Here is a 22097-nt window from a genome sequence, read left to right on the forward strand (position 1 = left end):
GGTTTGTGCACAACTAGTTTTCAACTGATTTTACTCTGAATAATATTTCATATGATTAATTGTATGTTATTGTTTTAAATTGTGTTTGTGCACAACTAGTTTTTAACTGATTTTGTTTTGAATATTTCATATGATTAAATGATATATTTTTCTTATGAATTATGTTTAACAAGCATTGGATTTAATTCCATGATTATTGAAAATTGTTATTGTATGTATGAATTTGGCTTTGTGAAATGGTATTTCCATAAGTATTAAGCATTGTTATGGATTAAGTAAATTATGTTTTGGAAAATTGTGATAGAATATGTTTTGAATTGTGATGGTAATATTCATGAAAAAAATGAAAACTTTATTATTTGAATTGTGATGAGCATAAAAATTATTGGATATTGGAATTGACTTTGAATCGAATTATATTGTGATTTATGCTCGCTAAAAGGATTGTGATATTGTTTTATATCTCACTATAGATGCTTGACTAGGTTATTACCCGTCTCTCTCATTTGTTGAGAAGACAATGGAGTTAGTTGTGTTTTGATTACCATGAGTACGTGCAGGCTTAGATTCTCCTCGATTTGAGGTTAGATCTAAGTTTATTTTATCGTTATGGCCCTTACGGAAGATTCATTATTGTGATGGTGCACGATGATTCGACCTCCCGACCATAGGGAGTTAGAATCGATTCGACCTCCCGACCATAGGGAGTTAGAATCACATCGAATATGGCCCTTCGGATTAGTCTTGCATAGTTAGTGAGATAAAGATTGATTTTTGAGATACAACATGGTTTTGAGATGCATAATGACTTTTGAGATATGATTTTGAGATACAAAATGATTTTGAGATCTGAATGGCTTTTGAATGGTAAGGAATGGTGATTTCAATTATGGTTTGTGTGTAATTGATTTTGTTGGAATTACTTAAATGGATAGTCAAGATTTGATAAATTGAATTTTGTGCTCCAAGTTATTTATACAAATGATTTACATTATTAGCAATGAATATTTTGAGTTGTGAAATTTGATCAGTATTCAGATTCTCAAATTATTTACTGTAAAATTTGTCAATGTATATTGTACTATGTTTTAAATTATAGTTGTGCACCACTGAGTTCACCACTCAGCGATAGCTTTGTATCTTTGTCAGCATAGAGCGATGATTAAGTTGCTTTGAGGATACATTCAGATCGACTCGGGTATATCATAGATATACCCATGTACATAGGTTTTGATGTAAGCATGTAATAGTATGTATGTAAATTATTTGAGCAGTTGTATAGAAACTCTTGTAAAATATTTTGGTATGTAATTAAATGTAAATTATCGTGAATGTAAATCTGAGATTTCATTTACTTAAATAGTTTTGTATTATATTTCTTGTATCTCAGTCTTTGAAAAATCACTATGGATTTGAATTGAGAAATATGTTGTGTTGAGAAATATATTGGAGTTGAGATTTGCAAATACATATTGAAGTGCTTTCTGAGTTTTTTTATCCAAAATACAGATGGCACTCTGCCAAAATTTTCTGAAACTCCAATTAAGTCAAATGTGTCGGTTTATCACTTGATTCAAAAAGGTTTTTAACACTGTAAATAGTGCTCACCATGTAAAAGAAGTAAGAAAAGTTTTGAAAATCTCTTGTAGTGTATTTAATGGGTTATCAGTAGACGGAGTTGGTAATTCATTAGGTATACTACGGGATCATGTTATGCCTTACAGAGGGGTAGGGTGTGACATTTAACTTCACACTCTTTATAAATTAGTTAGGAGGACTTGAATGGAAATGTTAATCCTTTTGACAAAAAGAATATTTGATTTTTCACTACTATGGATTTGAATTGAGAAATATGTTGTGTTGAGAAATATATTGGAGTTGAGATTTGCAAATACATATTGAAGTGCTTTTTTTATCCAAAATACAGATGGCACTCTGCCAAAATTTTCTGAAACTCCAATTAAGTCAAATGTGTCGGTTTATCACTTGGTTCAAAAAGGTTTTTAACACTGTAAATAGTGCTCAAAGAAGTAAGAAAAGTTTTGAAAATCCCTTGTAGTGTATTTAATGGGTTATCGGGAGTTGGTAATTCATTAGGTATACTACGGGATCATGTTATGCCTTAGGGTAGGGTGTGACATTTAACTTCACACTCTTTATAAATTAGTTAGGAGGACTTGAATGGAAATGTTAATCCTTTTGACAAAAAGAATATTTGATTTTTCACTAATTCGGATCACTCAAATACATAAGTAAATGAGACAACCTTAGTGAGTTACTGTTGTATGTTAGTTTTGTTTAAAGGGCTATTTTATTAGAATCCAATTTTTGAAATTGGATGAGAACTCTCCTCCGATCTCTTTTAATATTTATTAAAAATTTTTAAGCTTGAGAACCGGATAAGAACTCTCCTCCGGTCTCTTTTAATATTTATTAAAATTTCTAAGCTTGAGAATCGGATAAGAACTCTCCTCCGATCTCTTTTAATATTTATTAAAGTTTTTTTTTAAGCTTGAGAATCGGATAAGAACTCTCCTCCGACCTCTTTTAATATTTATTAAAATTTCTAAGCTTGAGAATCGGATAAGAACTCTCCTTCGATCTCTTTTAATATTTATTAAAGTTTTTTTTTTAAGCTTGAGAATCGGATAAGAACTCTCCTCCGACCTCTTTTAATGTTTATTAAAATTTTAGCTCGAGGATCGGATAAGAACTCTCCTCCGACCTCTTTTAGTATTTATTAAAATTTTAGCTCAAGGATCGGATAAGAACTCTCCTCCGACCTCTTTTAGTATTTATTTGCTGAAATTCTGGTTGAGGATCGGATAAAGACTCCTTTCTGATCTCTCATGCTGATCTCCCATCTTCCGATCTCTATTATTCCGACCCCTAGAGATCGCCCAAATGATGTAATCCGATCTTTTGGAAATAAAAGTCAATTATCATCTTATTATTATTGCATTGATTATTTTCCGATCTCTGATGTGTTTATCCGATCTGGTTCCTAACTGAACAACCCTTAACTGATCCACAATTCGAAACATTTATCTTAATATGCCGATATCTAATTAGCCGTTCTCTTTATGGAATTTGGAGTGTTCGAGAGACGTGTCAGAACAGCTGGCGAATCCCGTTAACCGATGCATTGCCTGGGACATCGTGAGCATTAAATGCTCGAACGAGTATAAATAGGGGTAAAGGGTTAGCCAGTTGCCCTCTTATCCCATTTTCAGTTTCTCGCGAACAAACCCAAAGTCCTCTCGTTTTCTCAAGTTCTTCCGACGCCGATCAGACTTTGGTAAGGGCTTTGATCTTCTTTTTAGTTTGAATTCTTTATTTCCTTTGAAAATGAGTGGCGCCGAAGGTCAGAGAGCGACGAGCCCTCCTTCCATTCAGTTTTCGTGGTCGTCTGATGAAGATGAGGTGGTCGGGCCGAGCACACAGCCAGAACCTCCTAGGGTCTCCGTTCCAGCTCGGGGGCGGATCGCACCATCAAGGCATGCACCTTCTTCAGGGAGGGAGAATCTTCCTATGGACAAGCTGCCATCGATCTTGCAAGAATCCGATCTGCAATCGTTCAGCCAGGAGTACAATATTCGTCCTGATTCGTACGAACTTATCCGGTGTCACGGCGATCATCGAGCCGATCACTTCTTTGAAGAGAATGACATGGTTATAGTATACGAGGAACAGTTAAAGGCCGGTCTTCGGTTCCCTCTGGATTACTTCTTCAAGGAGGTCCTAAAATTTCACCGAGTATGCATTGCTCAAGTTCACCCTAACTCGTGGCGGATCTTAGTAGCCTTCCGAGGCCTGTACCGAGCTAAGGGAATCAGACCTACGGCTAAGGTGTTCGCCGAACTGCACAGGCTAACTCGCCGAAAGGACGACGAGCACTGGTTCTTTCAGGCAAAGCCTCATTGTGGGCTCTTTACCGATCTGCCTTCCTCCCTTAAGAATTGAAAGAACCGCTTCTTCATTCTGAGGAGAAAAAATCCGACCTGCTTTGAGGACTTCCCCTGTAGCTGGTGGCACCAGGGGCTCTTGATTCCAAAGTGTATTACCCTGAACAAGGAGGAAAGCCTAATAGTGATGGAACTGAAGAATCAGGCGGCTACTCAGAAGTTCTCCTGTTTAGATGCGGTGACTGCTGAGCTGCACCATTGGACCATACAGCTGATCACCGGCCAAGGTCGCGAACTTCCGCTCTCTGACCTCGGCATTGGTATTTTCTACATCTCAGATCTCAGGACCTTAGTGATCTCACTGACCTCTTCTTTGTGCAGGTATGGCGGGTGGTGAGGGTTCCAGGAAGCGGAAGAAAGAAAGAGAGATTTCCCGGAAAGTAAAAGAGATGAAGCGTTCGGCGCTACTTCAAACACCCGGCCATGAACCTGGGGAGATACAAAGGGACCCGCCTCAACCTTCGGGACCGCCGGTCGCAGAAGCTGTCCGATCTCCTCCTCGACGAGAAGAGCCGCCTCCACCTCCTCCAGTTGCTCTAAGCACAGAAGGGGGTCGTTCTCGACCTCCTGCTAGGCCCCCTTCTCGTGGCGCCCAAGTGCTAATCGCTTCTCTAGAGAACAACCGGACTGTTCGGGAGAACCCCGATTTTGCCAAAGTCTTGGGGTCTTCCATCTGCCTTCGAGAGGATCGGGACAGACTGTCTCCGAAAAATCTTGACGACATCCTAACCCGATCCATGAGTCTGAATGTAGAATGTCTGGTGAACCAGCACATAGTCCGGGAAAAGGCGCACCGCCTGGGTAAGGAGGTCGAGAAGAAGAGTCAAGAAGTGGCATCCCTCCGATCCCAACTCTCATCCGCTCAGGATTACATATCTCAAATTGAGGGGCGCATGAAGTACTATGAGGATAAGCTGGCCGAACAGACTCATGTTCTGGCTGAAAGGGATCATGCTCTCAGAGAAGTCCAGGCGCTCCGGGCTAACGAAGCTGCTCAGGTCGCTCACCTTGCTGAGGAGCTTAAGGCAAAAGATGAAGAGATGGTGACAGGAATAGCCGGCGCTTATGTGAACGCTCACAAGGATCTCTTGGCCGAGCTCCAGAAGCGTTACCCAGAGGAGGACTTCTCTTGGATGGCCGACCTGGCTCCCGGAGGTGAGGAGGAAAGTGAAGAGGAGGTCGAGGATGAGAGAGAAAATGAGCAAAATGTAGATCAGGCTGGGGGTGATCCCCCAGCCGAATGACTTGTATAAATTTTTGAAATGAAATGAAGTGGAATGCCCTTTTTGTTCGATGAATGGTTATGATCGGAAAATTTCTAGATTATTAAACATTTGATTGTCTGAGTGTGTTGAAATAACTGAAAATGATTATTAACCTAAGTGTGAGAGATCGGAAAACACAATGAGCATGAGATCGGTAGGGAAGAAATGCTGAACGGGACTTGATTAAAATTGGAAATTTGACTTGAACACTTAAGATCGGAATCCTCATGAAACTGGACCAAAACCTTAGCTCTTAAACCTTTGAAAGGAAGATCGGCAATAAAACTGGTAAGAAAAGATCTAGCGTCAGTTCATTTCATTTGTCAACAGAGATCAGGAATATACTTGTCTGGTCCGGAGATTCGACAATGGGTTTGAGAGATCGGTGAGCGATTTAATAGACTGGTAAGGCTTTGACTGATGTGAGGACTTAGCATTGATTCAATTCTTTGTGAGGAGAGATCGGAAATGTGACTGTCTATCAAAGAGGGATCGGAAATGTAATTAGCTGTCACAGGGAGACTTAGTACTGGGGATCAGATTCAAAGTTTTATTGATTTTGGGGATCGGCCAAAATATGGTGTCAACATTGAGTACAATGGTTTATGAGAACCATTGCTGTGAATTGTGATCGACACAAAGGATATAATGAATAAATATATGAATTATGATGAAGGTAAAATTTATGTAGAAATGTACTTTAAAAATTTATACTTCTGTTAGGAATAGAATTGAAATGTTATAAATTATAATTGAAATTTGTCATGAAATAATGAAGTCATAAAACACAATATATTAACATTTAATGGTATTAATGTGCCCACGTATTGCCTAAACACGTGTGTCAAATTGGATAGATTGACATGTCAATAGGGTATTGTTTTAGCAGTACTGCATAAGGCTTTATGCCTGTATTCATGGTTTTATGCCAATATTCATGTCTTTATACCCGCACTCATGGCTTTATGCCTGCACTCATGGCTTTTATGCCCAATTATATGTTATCATGGCTTTTTAACCATACTGATTGCCTACGTGGTTGATGTTATGTGTCCCATGGTATGACGGCCTGAGGCACTGCGGTGTCCAGTGCCAACGACTCGTTATCCAGTTTAGTCAGCCTGTCATAGGTTACCTGGGCAGTGTAAATTATTAAAAGTATTTATGAACATTGGTATTGAATGAAATGAGGAAAAAGATTAGCAATAGAAACATAATTGAATCAAGTAGTACAAATGAAATTTTCATAATTGTAGGAACCAAAAATATAATACTCATAGAATTAATCTGTATATCGAATATTATTACTGTATAAACTCAGTTCTTCCAAAGAGGGACAAAATAGAATATAAGATAGTTGATATTAGAAATATCATAACAAAAATATCATAACAAATTTAATTGATACCCAAGGATCTAAATTATACTTTAGAATTATACTTTAGTCTTTCTTATTTGTATATATTATTTTTTTATTATATTATTGTACCACTAAGTAGAAATGCTTAACGCAATGGATTTGTTTCCTTCGCGCAAGTACTGAAGATAAAATCTAGTGGACATTTGACTGGAATTTTTGGAGTCCAGATCTGCAGAAGTGTCAAAAGAGTTCAAGTTGTCACCTCCTCAGCAATGCATGTAGATAGGGCTTACAAAAGTTATTTTATGTATTTATAATTAGTTATTAATTGTAATATAAATTATGGTATTGTAATTAATTTGTACATCATGTAAATTATGAAGTTTGAGAATTTTGATACATAAATTGAGTATGAATGGATATGTATGCGCATGAGTTGCAAGAATTGAATGTGTGATGAGATAATTATGAAAATAACTGATGAGATTTTATTGTGAAAATATTATTGAAATTTCAAGCAGGTGAATAGTAAAATACGCCAAATGGTAATAGAAACAAGGGAAACTCTGCTGGTTTCTCCATAGAAAAATATTTGATATTAAAATATAATGAGAACAAAATTTTTAAAGGAATAAAGTGAGATAAAATAGGGTACTTCGGCACCGAGTGTGACATGCCTTGCTCGGCTACACTATAGTCGGGTGAGGGGTGTCACATTTAGTAGTCTCAGAGCACGGTTTAGGCGTTCCTAGGCATCGATAGATAGAATAAGATAGTGTGCATAAGATGCATTGCATTCATATGAGTCAAGGTAACATTAATGCAGATCTGTTTTCTCTGGTAAGGTGAAGAAATAAGGAGGTAGCAGTTCCTCGACTACTTATGTTAGATAAATTTCGTGGACGAAATTTTTGTTAGAGGGGAAGAATTGTAACTCCCTCACTTTAGATAGTCCGTACATTCCACTTTTCTAGTGACCAATGTCTATCTGGAGAGCTAGAATATATGGAACTATATTTAGACTAGAGTGAGGAGTCATAAATAATTGAAATAATGGTAAGAAAAATTTAGTAAAAATTTTAAAAATAAAATACAACAAAGTTAAATAAGCCGGTGCCCCAGCGATGGGTGACCCAACGGGAAGCGACTGTAAAGACAGTTGTCGACTCTATACCCATAGGGAAACCCTGAGAAATAATTTTTGGGACTCCAGAGAAGAGTCATTAAGGTTTCAATGGCATTAGAATGCCAAGAAAATGCTTAGAAAAATTTTTAAATCGATACAGACAATTTTAGTCTGTTAAGCATAACGAAGGACATTTTGGTTATTTTTGAAGGAACGGAAGCGTGAAAAACACAAGTTTATACCATTGAATTCAAAAATTTTCACCTAGGGTCACATGCATCATGCAAGATTTATTTTTATCTATTTGATTTCAATGATAAATAACATATTAAAACTCTTTTAATATGTTTTTGGATCTGTATTTGCCATTTAAGATTTTAAAATTAATCAGATTAATTTTAGAACCCTAGATTAAATCAAGAACGATTACACTAACCTCTTGATGCAATGCAGCGTATGCGTGCCTTTGAGATTCATCTTGAGGACACGGATGTTGTCCCTCTAGCTTGTCCACACCAAGAACACCTATGGCAGCCCTTGAACAGCTTCTAAAGCCTTTTCTATTAATTAGAAATTCAAGTTCTGCCTTTTAAGAGATTAGAGATGTAAACAGGACACTAGAAACAATTCCTAGTGTTCTTAATTCAAGAGATTGATGGCTAATCTCTTTGAATTGATAAGAGATGAAGAAGAAGAGATAAAAACTCTCAAAGTGGCGTGACAAAGGAGTGTGGCTGCTGGTTGTATTTTATTTTCTCATAACAATACTTAAATAGCTAGGTTAACACATTAAACCCTTGCCACATGTCACCCTTTGATTAGCTCTAGGTTTAAGTGACCCAATCACATTGTGCCAAGTGTCAAACCTATATTTAATCTTGATTTTAATCATCTTACATGATTAAAAAACATTTGGCAAGCTTATGTGTAATCCCATGTGTCACCATCTCATGGTGCCACGTGTCATACTGTAAAATGACCAAAATGCCTCTGTGTCTTAATTTTGAGTTCTTAACTCAAAATAATTATTTTCTTCTTCTAATTAATTTATATCAAATATAAATAAATTAATTAATCTCTATTAATTAATTTCTCATTAATTAAATTCATATTTAAACACTTTAAATATAAATTTAACTTATATTATACATCCAATAATCTAGATTTGGTTTCAAGTCATGCTAGGGACTTTGCAATTTAATTACAAACCAAACCTATTTAATTAATCAATTAAACTCTTTAACTAATTAATTAAATTGTATTTAAATAGGTGATTACTTGTGTATGTGTGTGACTTACTAGGCTCATCACTAATTGGCAATGAGACATGATATCAACTCTTAATATCATCAGAACTCTTTCTTACCATAAATGATTTCTCTAAATCATTTTATGAACCTCATAGACCATGGTTAACACCTAGCATAGCATGCCATGGCCACCCAATTAGTAATAAGGTTTACCTTAAATGAACCTATAATCATATGTTACCATGCACTAGAATCTCTCATTACAAAATCCCAACTCAGTGAGTCATGGTTTATGTCAAACTCCATTTGCTATGAATATTATGTTCTCTTTTAATTCCAGTTCTTGATTAAAAGATTTTCTCATCGAAACTCTTTTACGAATAAATCTATCTGTCTGGCCGGGAACTTGAAACATCAAGAACAATTAAATGAACATAGGATTTTATCTCTATTTACTTAGAGAACAGATTCCATCTTGATCAACACCTACCTCCATATATAACTAGTAGGAGCCAACACATGCCCATATACCCATACAGTACAAGTATGAAAGCGATATCAAACTCAAACTACCTATATACAAGATAAGCTGTGCTATCTCAGTCTAAAGATTATATGCACTGATATGATTTATGACAAAACATTGACAAGAGTAAACTCCATGTGCTTGTCATAAGTGTCACTAGTTGACCTACTTATCATTTATAAGTGCCTATCATGTTTGTTATATGGCATGAGACTCACCATTCCATCTTATTTATATCTCATATAAATAACTTGGGAACAAACATGAATACAATCTTTCTGGATAAGTCATGTCCTCATTATGAAGTATCCTCGATTGTGAACCTATTTATGATACTTCGTCCGAGAAATATTGTCACTCATATTCTTAACAACTTAAGAATAATATTTCTAACAAAATATCAATGGCCTGTTCTATTACACATAAATATATTATGTAAACGGAAATGTGGAAATGCCTTTTATTAATAAAAATATGTACAAGATACATACTAAATGATATGCTCTAGGGCATACTACTAACAATTTTGCCTTCAAAGACGATTTTTGACCAACTTGTCCAATTAATTAAATAAATTATATGATATAAAATATGAATAAATATTACTAAAGATTTAATTAAAAATGAATAGAAAAGAAAGAGAAAGAAAATGAATTAAATACCTAATTATGACATCATAATGATGTCATTTAAAAAGCTTCCACCAATCACAATGCAATAAGCTTTCTTAAAACAATTAAAAAAGATAAAAATCAAAGAAAAAAAAAATCAGATTTTCCTTCTCCTTCTTCAGCTTGCCGAGACACTTCCATGAGCCTTCCACCATTGATGAATGTTTGAGCTTTATTTCCTTCCTTATCTCACCCCAAACCTACTAGTTGTCTTCACAAAAATTAATCCTAGCACCTTGAACAACCCCTAGGCAGAAAAAAGGAAGGGAAACCAAGAAGTTTATTAAGCTTGGGGTTAGCTCTCAAAGAGGTTAGTGCTATTTCTCTTTACTTTCTCTTTAGATTTCATGTTGGGAGCATGAACCGAGTTGGAAATTTAAGGAATTGAAAGAAAATAATCATGTATGGACCAACTTCAATTTATGGCATCCTTGATGATTGAAGTGTTTGATGAGTTTCGAATGAGTTAAAATTGTTTATGGGTGGCTTTGAATGTGAATATGTGTAACACCGTTATGTTCGGTAGTGCATTCTACTGTTCCGGTGACCAGTGTCTGTCCGGACAGCTAGGATGCCTAGATCTACATTTAAATGTTAGTGAGGAGACATAAAATAATGAAATACAAGAAAGGAAAATACAAGAAAAACAAAGGAAAAAAATAATAGCAATGAAATGTAACCAAGTTAAATGAGCCAAAAACCATAGCGATGGGTGACTGCACAGGGAAGTTGCGGCGTGGATCGTTGACTAGCCCTAGACAGTGGGGAACCCTGAAAAATATTTTTAAGACTTAAATAAATATCAATTGAAGTATAAATGACATTAGAAATGTCAATGAAAAATTAAGAAATTAGTACAAAGAAAAATAAGAAATCGAAAAACTGACAAAAATTGGTGTTATCGAAAAATTGGGAATACAACTCTACACAATGTGAGGTATAAGGGAATGCCCCAGCCCTACACAATGTGAGTGGATCAGCCACACCAGCCCCCTCAGTACCGCAGTTCCCTGCTCAATTTGCTCAGTAAATGGCTGCAATGTTCCAACTGATGGTTGGTAACATGCCTACCCAAGACCCACTGCAGACACCAGTGGTACAACCACAGTCTTCAACTAAGCAGTATAACAAGCTGATTAAATATGGGGCTACTGAGTTTAAGGGGACAGTAGATCCACTAGAGGCAGAACAATGGTTAGAGAGAATGGATAGGGTGTTCAAGAAACTACACTATACAGAGGAGCTCAGATTTGAGTATTCAGTGTCACTACTACAGGGAGACGCATATGACTGGTGGAAAACCATTCCTCATAGTTTGGTGGAACCTCCAATACTAACCTGGGATGACTTTCTACGGGAGTTCAGAAAAAAATATGTCCCAGATACCTATGTGGACCAGAAGCTATAAGAGTTCTTAAGTCTGAAATAGGGAAGTAGGTCAATGGCAGAATATGAAAGGGAGTTTTCCCGCCTGAGCCACTATGTAGGAAGTCTCCTTTCTACCAGCAGGGAAAGATGTAAGAGGTTTGAAACCGGCTTGAAGCCTAGTATTAGATTATGGGTGGTCGGATTCAAACATACTAACTTCTCTGAGCTTATTTCTCAAGCACTTGAATTAGAGAGAATTGAGTCAGAAGCGGCCCCAGAGAAAAAGAAATCAGAGAAGACAGAAAAAGAGAAAGAGGGAAAGTTAGTAGATCAAAGTCCCAATGGTCCTATCGGGAAGAGGAAGAACTTTGGGGGACACAGTAGAGGTGGTAAAAAGTCCAGTAGGGAAAGATTTTCAGGACAGAGACCTCCTCCATCTGGTTAGCAAACTACTAGAAGTTCCTACCCTCCCCGCCAATGTGAAACTTGTGGAAGAAATCATGGTGGGGTATGCTATAAGGCCACAGGAGCCTGTTATAACTGTGGAGGCATAAGACACTTTGCCAAAGACTGCACCAGTGCCCGTAGAGTTGGGCCACCTCCTACTACTGCTGAAGGTCAGTTTAGAATCTTGCCACCAGAGGTTCACAACCACCTAGCAGAGGTAGAGGCAGGGGTAAAGGTAGTCTAGCAGGCAGCCAAGGCACAGTGAATCAATTAGAGCAAAGCAATGCTCCAGTCAGAGCCTACGCAATGAGACAGAGAGAAGAGGCTGAGACATTTAATATTGTGGCTGGTACCTTCTCAACTTTTAATCAAGATGTGTTTGTATTATTTGATCTGGGTTCTACCCATTCCTATGTGAGTACTAGTATCATTGATTGCATTGCTGTTCCGTGTGTGAAAATGGACTTTGAGGTGTTAGTAACAAGTCTGCTAGGATAAGAGGTCAGGGTTAATAAAATGTATAGGGATTGTCCTTTGGTGATCCAAGGACATACTTTTCTGTCTGATCTCATTGAAATGCCCTTCAGAGATTATGATATCATCTTGGGCATGGATTGGTTAGCCAGGCATCATGCCATGATTGACTGTAGACTGAAGACAGTCACTTTTGGTCTCCCTCAGTACAGTGATGTGGTAATATATGGGGAGAGGCAGCTATTGCCATCAAACATCATTTCGGCTACACTAGCTAGAAAAATGATCAGAAAGGGGTGTGAAACATACTTAGCATATGTGGTAGACACCCAAGTGGGGAGTCCAGCATTGAGGGACATCCCTACAGTATATGACTTTCCAGATGTGTTTCCTGATGAATTGCTAGGATCACCTCCAGAGAGAGAAGTGTAGTGTAACATCCTCCTGGTAGCAATTCCGCACAGTCTACTGTTCCGGTGACCGGTGTCGGTCCGGACAGCTAGAACGTTCGAAAAAATATTTAAACTTAAGTGAGGAACCATAATTAACTCAAATATTAATAAGAAAAATTTAGTAAAAATTTTAGAAATAAAATACAACCAAGTTAAACGAGCCGGTGCCCAAGCGATGGGTAACCAGAGGGAAGTTGCGGTTCTCGCAACGAGGAGCCCTAGACCCGGGGAAAAATTCATAAAATAATTATTGGGACTCCAAAGAAGGGTCATTGAGGTTCCTATGGCATTAGAATGCCAAGAAAATATTTAGAAAAATTTTTCAATCGGTACAGACAATTTTGACCCGTTAAGCCAAACGGAGGGCATTTTGGTCATTTCGCCTTTAAAGACGATTTTTGGCCGACTTGTCCAGTTGGGTAAATAATTATTATGATCTAAAATATGAATAAATATTACTAAAAATTAAATTGAAAATGAGTAGAGAAGAGAAGAAAAGAAAATGAAAGAAAATGCTAATTATGACATCATATGATGTCATTTAAATTTCCTCCACCAATCACAATTTGTTAAACTTATTAAAAGAGATAAAAGAGACCAAAAATATGAAAAACCAATCTACATCTTCAACCTTGGGCAGCCTAAAAAACGTTGAGAGAGAGAGAGAGAAGAGGTTCCACCATTAAAGCTCATTTAAGCTTCATTTCTCTCTTGTTTCCACTACTAAACCCTAAACCCCTTTCATTAAAACTTGTCCATAGCTCTTGGGAAAGTGTTTGGCAGCCTAGAAAGTGAAAGAAAGTGAAGTCAAGCTTGGGAAAATTCTGCCCTACAAGAGGTTAGTGCCTATTATGCATACATCTTTCTCTTTCCATGATTAGAGACCTAAAATAAGCAAGAATTTGTGAATTAAATGAATGGAATTTATGTGTATGTATACAATGAATTTTGGCAGCCCTAGGGAGGAACAAGATTAAGTGTTTTTGATGGACTTAGAGTGGACTAAAGATGATGTTTAAGGTATATATATATATATATGTATGATGAATTGGTGTGCTAACTAAGGTAATTGGTGTAATCCTTGAAAGTGAGCTAGGGTTTGGGAGTGAAACTTGGATTTAGCTTGGGAAATTGTTAGAGAACATTTTAATGGTCAATTAGTGACCATTTTAGGTAAGTTGGCCATAAATTGGACTGAAATGTAGCATGGCAAAGTGAAGGAGCATGCTGCCTTGTGAGTGCAGCAGGGTGACTGAAATTTCAGTCCACTTGGACTGCCATAGCTTGGGCTGTGTTGGTCCAATTGGTGTTTGGCCAATTGAACATGAAACTAGGCTTATAATGGCACATTTTTTCTGAAGAAACCATGCCCAAAAGACCAAAGCAAGAGGACCAAAAGTTGGCCCCAATCCGAATACCATGCAAACAGCCCCTGCAGAATGACCAAATGAACAGTAACTGTTTATTTAGCCATAATTCACTGTAGAAATGGTCAATTGATCTGAAATTTTTACAGAAACAAGTTAAGACATAGACAAACAACTTTCATGAAGAAACCTATCCCAAATTATGACCAGAACCTAATCAAATCATTGAGCAAAGTGAAGTTTACTGTACTGAGATTTCCAGAATTTTCATTTGAGCAGTAATGTTTGGATGGCTATAACTCTCTCTAGAAAACTCGGATTTAGGCGATTCTTGAACCGATGGAAACCTAAGGCATGGTAGAACATTTCATATGGAGAAAGTTAGACCAAATTAGGAACTTAACTTGATCAAATTACTGACCAAAGTTGGATCAAAATCTGCCAGAACCCATGATAGCAGCATGAACAGTGCACGTGAACAGTAAACTTATTTTGGCCATAACTTGAGCTACAAAACTCCAAATGGAGTGATTCAAAAAAAGAAATTCAACTAGACAAAATTAGGAACATTTTCTATGAAGGAAGTTTTGTCAAATTCCAACAGTAAATCGACCAATGAAACAGTGCAACTTCGGAGCACCAAAACCAAAAATTGGCAATTTTGCCAAAATGACCTAAGCTTTGAGAAAGTGACCAAAATCAACAAGTTTTAAATGAAAAATGTAGTATGTTTGAAGTGCCAAAGTCAATATACATATTTTCTATGCAAAAGTCAACATTTTAGTTGACTAATGAAGTGAATAGTGACATGAAAACTTGAAATAAGCTTGGAAATGGATTTGGTAATTGATTCCAACAAGTTTTAAATGCAAAATGTGGTACATCGGGAGTGTTAAAACCAATGTACCTATTGTCTATGCAAAAGTCAATATTTTTGTTGACCAATGAGGTGAATAGTGACACCAAAACATGAAATTCAAAATTTGAAATTAGAAATGCATCTAGGGGACTTTAAATTGCAATTGGCAATTAATACTAGTAAATGTAAAACTCAAAATGTGGGATCTTGGTGTAATTAGAATTAATATATCCATTAAGTATAAAAAGGTCAACATTTTGGTTGACTAGTATGGTGAATAGTAATCAAAATGATTAGTGAATTAAGATGAAGACCTAGAACCAATTCTAAGCTTAAATCCTTAGAATTGTATGACAAATATGGACTATGCATCCTAGTCAAAATTGTTAAAAAGAAATTAGGCCATAAATTTGAAATCCATGAAATATTCATGGATTACTTGAAACATGAAAAATAAGTCACCTAATTGATGTGAATAGATAGTTAGGGCATATATGCCCATCACAAATGGAATTCATAAAATATTAGTAACTCAACTTGAAATATAAAATTTGTAATTACATAAATAGACTCTTGAATGTATAAATGAAAAAGGAAAAATGTTTTGAATACAATGGTACATGTGAACCATTGTTTAGAATTGGGATCAATATGAATAACATAATGAATGGATAAATAAACCATATTAATGTATGAATGAGACATTAGTTCTCATTATTGTAAAGAGGAGAAGTATTTTGAGTACAATGGTATAAAAGGATAATTGATGTGAATTGTGATCATATAAATGATCAAATGAATGTATGAATTATGATTGAAATTTATCATGAAATAATGAAGTCATAAAGCACAATATATTAATATTTTAAAGTATCAAATGCCCTAGTATACCTAACAAGATTGGTTTGGATAGTTTGGCATGCCAATAGGGTATTGTTTTAGCAGTACTGCGAAAGGCTTTATGCCTGTATTCATGGCTTTATGCCCGTATTCATGGCTTTTATGCCCGTATGCATGGCTTTTATGCCCGATTATGTGATATCATGGCTTTTTAGCCATACCGATCGTGCATACATGGTTGACGCTGGCCCCATGGTATGACGCCCGAGGCAATCCGCGGTGTCCAGTGCCAACGACGTTATCCATCCGATGCGTCTAGTATAGGTTACTTGGGCGATCAATTAAAGTATTATTCAATTCAGCTAAGCTAAGTTAAGTATAATGAAAATCCAGACAATTAAATTAAGTATTGAATGAATAAGTAAAAGAGATTAGCAAAAGAAACATAACAAAAATATATATTGATTAATCAGGACTTGAAATACAATACGATAGAATAAATTATATACCGCTAGTATTCTTTGAAAAGTTATAAACTAAGCACTTCCAAAGAGGAACAAACTAGTATATAAGATCGTTGATACTAGAAATACCATACCAAATTAAATTGATTCTTGAGTATCTGAATTATCATTTATTTCTTTCTTTACTTGTATATATTATTTCTGGTTATATTATTGCACCACTAAGCAGAATGCTTAGCGCGATGGAATTGCTTCCTCGCGCAGTTCAAGGTAAAACCAGAGATCGTTGGATCGAGATTTTTGGAGTCCAGATCTGTAAGTGTCGAAGAGTTCAAGATTGTCACCTCCTCGGAATGCATGTAGATAGGGCTCATTTTATACATGTTATGTATATTGTTCATTCCTAGCACATTGTAAATTATTTGTATATCTTGTACAAAATAAACTCATGTAATTAACCTATGAATTATGGAAGCTATTCAAAGTAAGTATTTTAGTATGTGAATTGAATTTGAGTTATAATGAGATTATACTTGTGAATATTGAGATATTGAAAATCTAATGAGATTTCGAGAAACTGGATCTTGCATTGAGATACATTATGTTTGAAAATTTTGATACTATTAATTTTGTGTAATTGAGTATATATTGAAATTGTCTTTGGCAGGTTCAGAAGAACTGTTAGTCCAAATTACAGCCGACACTTTGTCGGATTATCATTAAAATTTTTGAAATTTCCAACTTAGTTAGATTTTGATAAAAGTAAAAATAGCCTAAATCTTCAATAAAGTTTTTGAATAAATAAATCAAGGACTGTAATGAAATCAGATAAAATAGAGTGCTCCGGCACACTGAGTGGCATAACTTGCTCGGTTACACTGTAGTCGGGTAAGGGGTGTCACATGTAGTTTGAGATTAATGTTATACCTAGTGTGGATCCAATCTCCATAACACCATACAGAATGGCACCAGCAAAATTGAAGGAGTTAAAGGTACAGTTACATGAACTACTTGAAAAGGGCTTTATCCTTCCTAGTGTGTCACCATGGGGAGCACCAGTATTATTTGTTAAGAAGAAAGATGGCACTCTCCGCTTATGTATTGACTACCGGCAGTTGAATAAGGTGACAATAAAGAATAGATATCTATTGCCTCGCATTGATGATCTGTTTGATCAGTTGAAGGATGTAGCTGTATTCTCCAAAATTGATTTGCGATCTGGTTATTATCAGTTAAAAGTGCAAGAGCAGAGTATTCCAAAAACTACTTTTAGAACTCGATATGGCCACTATGAGTTTCTAGTAATGCCATTCAGGTTAAGTAATGCTCCAGCTGCTTTTATGGATCTGATGGACATTATCTTTAGACCATACCTCGACCAATTTGTGGTGGTGTTTATTGATGATATTTTGATATATTCAAGGAATGCAGAGGAGCATGACAGACATCTACGGATTGTACTACAGACCTTAAAGGAGAAACAGCTATACGCTAAATTGTCGAAATGTGAATTTTGGCTGAAAGAAATCTCTTTCTTGAGACATGTTGTGTCAGCTGAAGGGATCAAGGTAGATTCCAGCAAGGTAGAAGCTATCCTTAATTGGAAGCCACCCAGGAATATCACTAAAATGTGTAGTTTTCTGGGTTTAGCTAGATACTACCGTCGGTTTGTGAAAGGGTTTTCTATGTTAGGTTCTCCACTGACCAAGCTGTTTCGAAAAAATGTAAAATTTCAGTGGACAGATAAATGTCAGCAGAGTTTTGATGAGTTGAAGAGGTGTTTGACTGAAGCTCCAGTCCTTACTTTTCCTACACCGAGTAAAGAATACACAGTTTATAGTGATGTTTATCACAATGGGTTAGGCTGTGTACTGATGCAAGATCGGAATGTCATTGCTTATGCATCACGCAACTGAAACCGCATGAGAAGAACTACCCAACACATGACTTGGAGCTTGCAGCTATTGTTTTTGCTCTGAAAATTTGGAGACACTAATTGTATGGGGAGAAATGCTACATCTACACAGATTACAAGAGCTTGAAGTACTTGGGCACCCAGAAGGAATTGAATTTGAGGCAGAGGAGATGGTTAGAACTGATTAAAGACTATGATTGCTTAATTGACTGTCAGCCAGGGAAAGCAAATGTGGTGGCTGACGCCTTAAGTCGCAAGACTATCGCAAGTCTCAGAGTTTCTCCTTTATCCATGGTACATGAATTGAAAGCACAATATGCCAGTTTGGAGATTGATGATGAGGGACAGACAGTAGTTGCATGACATGTATAGCCAGTCTTGATTAATTAGATTAGAATGGCTGCTCAGAATGATGAAAAATATTAGAAGCTACTGAATGAAGTCCAGCAGGGCAAGAAACCTGAGTTCTCTGTGAGAGATGATGGTTTACTACTACATTAAGGAAGAATTTGCCTTCCTAATGATGTGAAATTGAGACAGATCATTATGAAGGAAGCACATGAGTCTCCTTTTGCTATGCATCCTGGTGGAACTAAAATGTACAGAAGGCTAAAAGATCATTACTGGTGGATGGGTATGAAAAGAGATGTAGCTGATTTTATCTCCAAATGCCTAAATTGTCAGCAAGTTAAGGCAGAACATCAAGTACCAGCAGGTTTATTACATCCATTGCCAGTACCAGAGTGGAAATGGGAACGGATAACTATGGATTTTTTTATGGGACTTCCAAAGACACAGAATAGTCATGATGCAGTATGGGTTATAGTTGACAGACTGACCAAGTCTGCTCACTTTTTGCCAGTCCAGATGGACTATAGTTTGGAGAGATTGGCCAGATTGTACATAAATGCAATTGTAAGGCTGCATAGAGTGCAAATATCGATTGTATCTGACAGAGATCATAGGTTCACTTATAGATTCTGGGGTAGTCTTCAGAGAGCCCTAGGAACTAGATTGAACTTCAGCACGACATTCCACCCACAGACAGATAGCCAGTCTGAGAGGGTAATTCAGATCTTGGAGGATATGTTACGAGCTTGTGTGATTGAGTTTCAAGGTAGTTGGGATACCCAGTCTGAAAGGGGAAACTGAGTCCTTGTTTCATCGGACCATATGAGGTTCTGGAAAGAGTGGGTCCTTTGGTATATCAGTTGGCATTACCTCCAGAGCTAGAAAGGATACACAGTGTCTTCCATGTGTCCATGTTAAGGAGGTACAGATCTGACCCATCTCATGTTTTATCAGTTGAAGAGATTGAGGTAAATCTAAACCTTTCATATGAAGAAGAACCTATAGAGATTCTGGCATATAAGGTGAAGCAGCTGAGGAATAAACAGATACACCTAGTTAAAGTGCTGTGGAACCATCATTCAGGCCAAGAAGCTACTTGGGAATGTGAAGAGGACATGAGGAGATAGCACCCACAGCTGTTCAGAGACTGATGCCAGGTAAAATTTCGTGATGAAATTTATTTTAAGGGGGGGAGAATTGTAACACCCCTATGTTCGGTAGTGCATTCTACTATTCCGGTGACCAGTGTCTGTCCGGATAGCTGGGATGCCTAGAACTACATTTAAATGTTAGTGAGGAGACATAAAATAATGAAATACAAGAAAGTAAAATACAAGAAAAACAAAGGAAAAAAATAATAGCAATGAAATGTAACCAAGTTAAACGAGCCGAAAACCATAGCGATGGGTGACCGCACCGAGAAGTTACAGCGTGGACTGTTGACTAGCCCTGGACCGCGGGAAACCCTGAAAAATATTTTTAAGACTTAAATAAACATCTATTGAAGTATAAATGACATTAGAAATATCAAAGAAAAATTAAGAAATTAGTACAAAGAAAAACAAGAAATCGAGAAACCGACAAAAATCGGTGTTACCAAAAAACCGGGAATACAACCCTTTTGACCTAAATTTTCATTAAAAATAAATGATATTAAACCTTGAAATATCATGAAAATTAAAGTGGTGGTACATAATTTAAATAGTAAAAGAAATGAGATAAAATTGCAAATTTGGAAACTTTAGATTATTAAATCTTTAACCAAACTTAGTGCTCCGCCAAGTTAAGTTGGTGGACATTAAAATATCATAATGGTGGGCAAAAACTTCATCTTCGACCTCTCATTTCCAAAACAGCCGAAAATCCTCTCCAAGCTCCCATCCATGGCCGCCCCATTTGCATGCTCCCATCTCAATGATCAAGCCAAAGTTCTTGCAAGGTTCTTCATTAAACTTGACCACCACACCTTGGGCAGCACTTAGGGAACAAGAAAGAAGGAATTTGGTAGAGTTTTGAGGAAGTCCAAAAGAGGTAAGTGGTTGTTTGCAATTCTTGTTTCATTAAAATTGTAACTAAGGTTGAGGTGAGTTGATTTATGGAAGAAAAGTTGAAGTTTTGATGAGATAGGTTGATGCTCCATTTCGGCAGCTGTGGGAGTTCATCATGTATAGCTTGTTTTTGTATGTAAATGGTAGTTTGAGATGTTAAATTAAGTGCTTATATGTATTGAAGTTGATTTCCATGTATAAAGTTTGAATGGTGAGCTTGAAAAGTGAAAATGGAAGTTTGATGTGAATGTGTTACTTGGGCAGCCTCATAATGAAAATTGATAATACTTAAGTTCATGAAATGTTGTTGAAGTATTGTACAAAAAAGTGGCAGCATATGTATGTGGAATAGTAGTGATAAGGCATGTAATTTGATGATGGAATTATGTGTAATAATTAGAAGTGTTTATGTGTATATATTATTGGGTTTGGACTTTGTGAATTATGAGTGCATTTGGTGTATTGTGAAGTTGTTATATTCTGTCCAAGTTGACCTATAATGTAAAGAAATGAATGGTTATGGTTAGTGCCAAATGCAGAATGGTTTGGAGAAGTGAGGATATAGTTGGTGAATATGTGTTTGGTTTGGTGTTTGAAAGGCATATAGAGGGCAGTGTGCAAATGAGCCTATAACCCTAAAAGTGTGACTCCAATTGGTATGAGGCTAATTGGAGGTGAAACTAGGCACAAAATGTGCTAAATTTCATGAAGAAAGCCTACCCAAATTCTATACAAAAAGTGACATGAGAATTGACCAAATCCGGATTAGTGACTTGAAAACCTGAAAATTGACCATTTGGACAGTAGTTAGTGTTTTGGCCATAACTCACTCAAAACAGGTCCAAATGACCTGAAATTTTTACCAATGGATAGATTAGACATAGAGCTACAACTATTATGAAGACACAAAAACCAAGAAATGACCATAAGCAAGTCAAAATGCTTGCACAAGTTCGGGTATAAAAACTGCCAGAACTGGAAATGACCTAAGTTTGCCATTTTAGTGCAATCTGTCCAGCAATAGTAAAATGACCATAACTTGGTCTAGTAAACTCCAAATGACCTAAAATTTGTGGCAAAAGTTCACTAAGACATATACCTACAAGTTTGTAAGTCAGACCAGAAATCGAAAACAAAGAGAAATAGGTCATCCGACTTGGTCAAAATAGCATACCAAAATCCGATAAATTGCAATACACTTGAAAATGAATTTGGTAATATGTATCAATACTAAAGGACTATAAAATGTGACATATTGGTAACATTAGAATTTATTCCCCTAGAGTGCATTAATGGTCAACATTATAGGTTGACTAAGGAAAGCAATAGTATTAAATAAATTAATTATT

Source organism: Hevea brasiliensis, chromosome 12, assembly GCF_030052815.1.
Source record: "Hevea brasiliensis isolate MT/VB/25A 57/8 chromosome 12, ASM3005281v1, whole genome shotgun sequence".
In the NCBI taxonomy this organism is placed as follows: domain Eukaryota; kingdom Viridiplantae; phylum Streptophyta; class Magnoliopsida; order Malpighiales; family Euphorbiaceae; genus Hevea; species Hevea brasiliensis.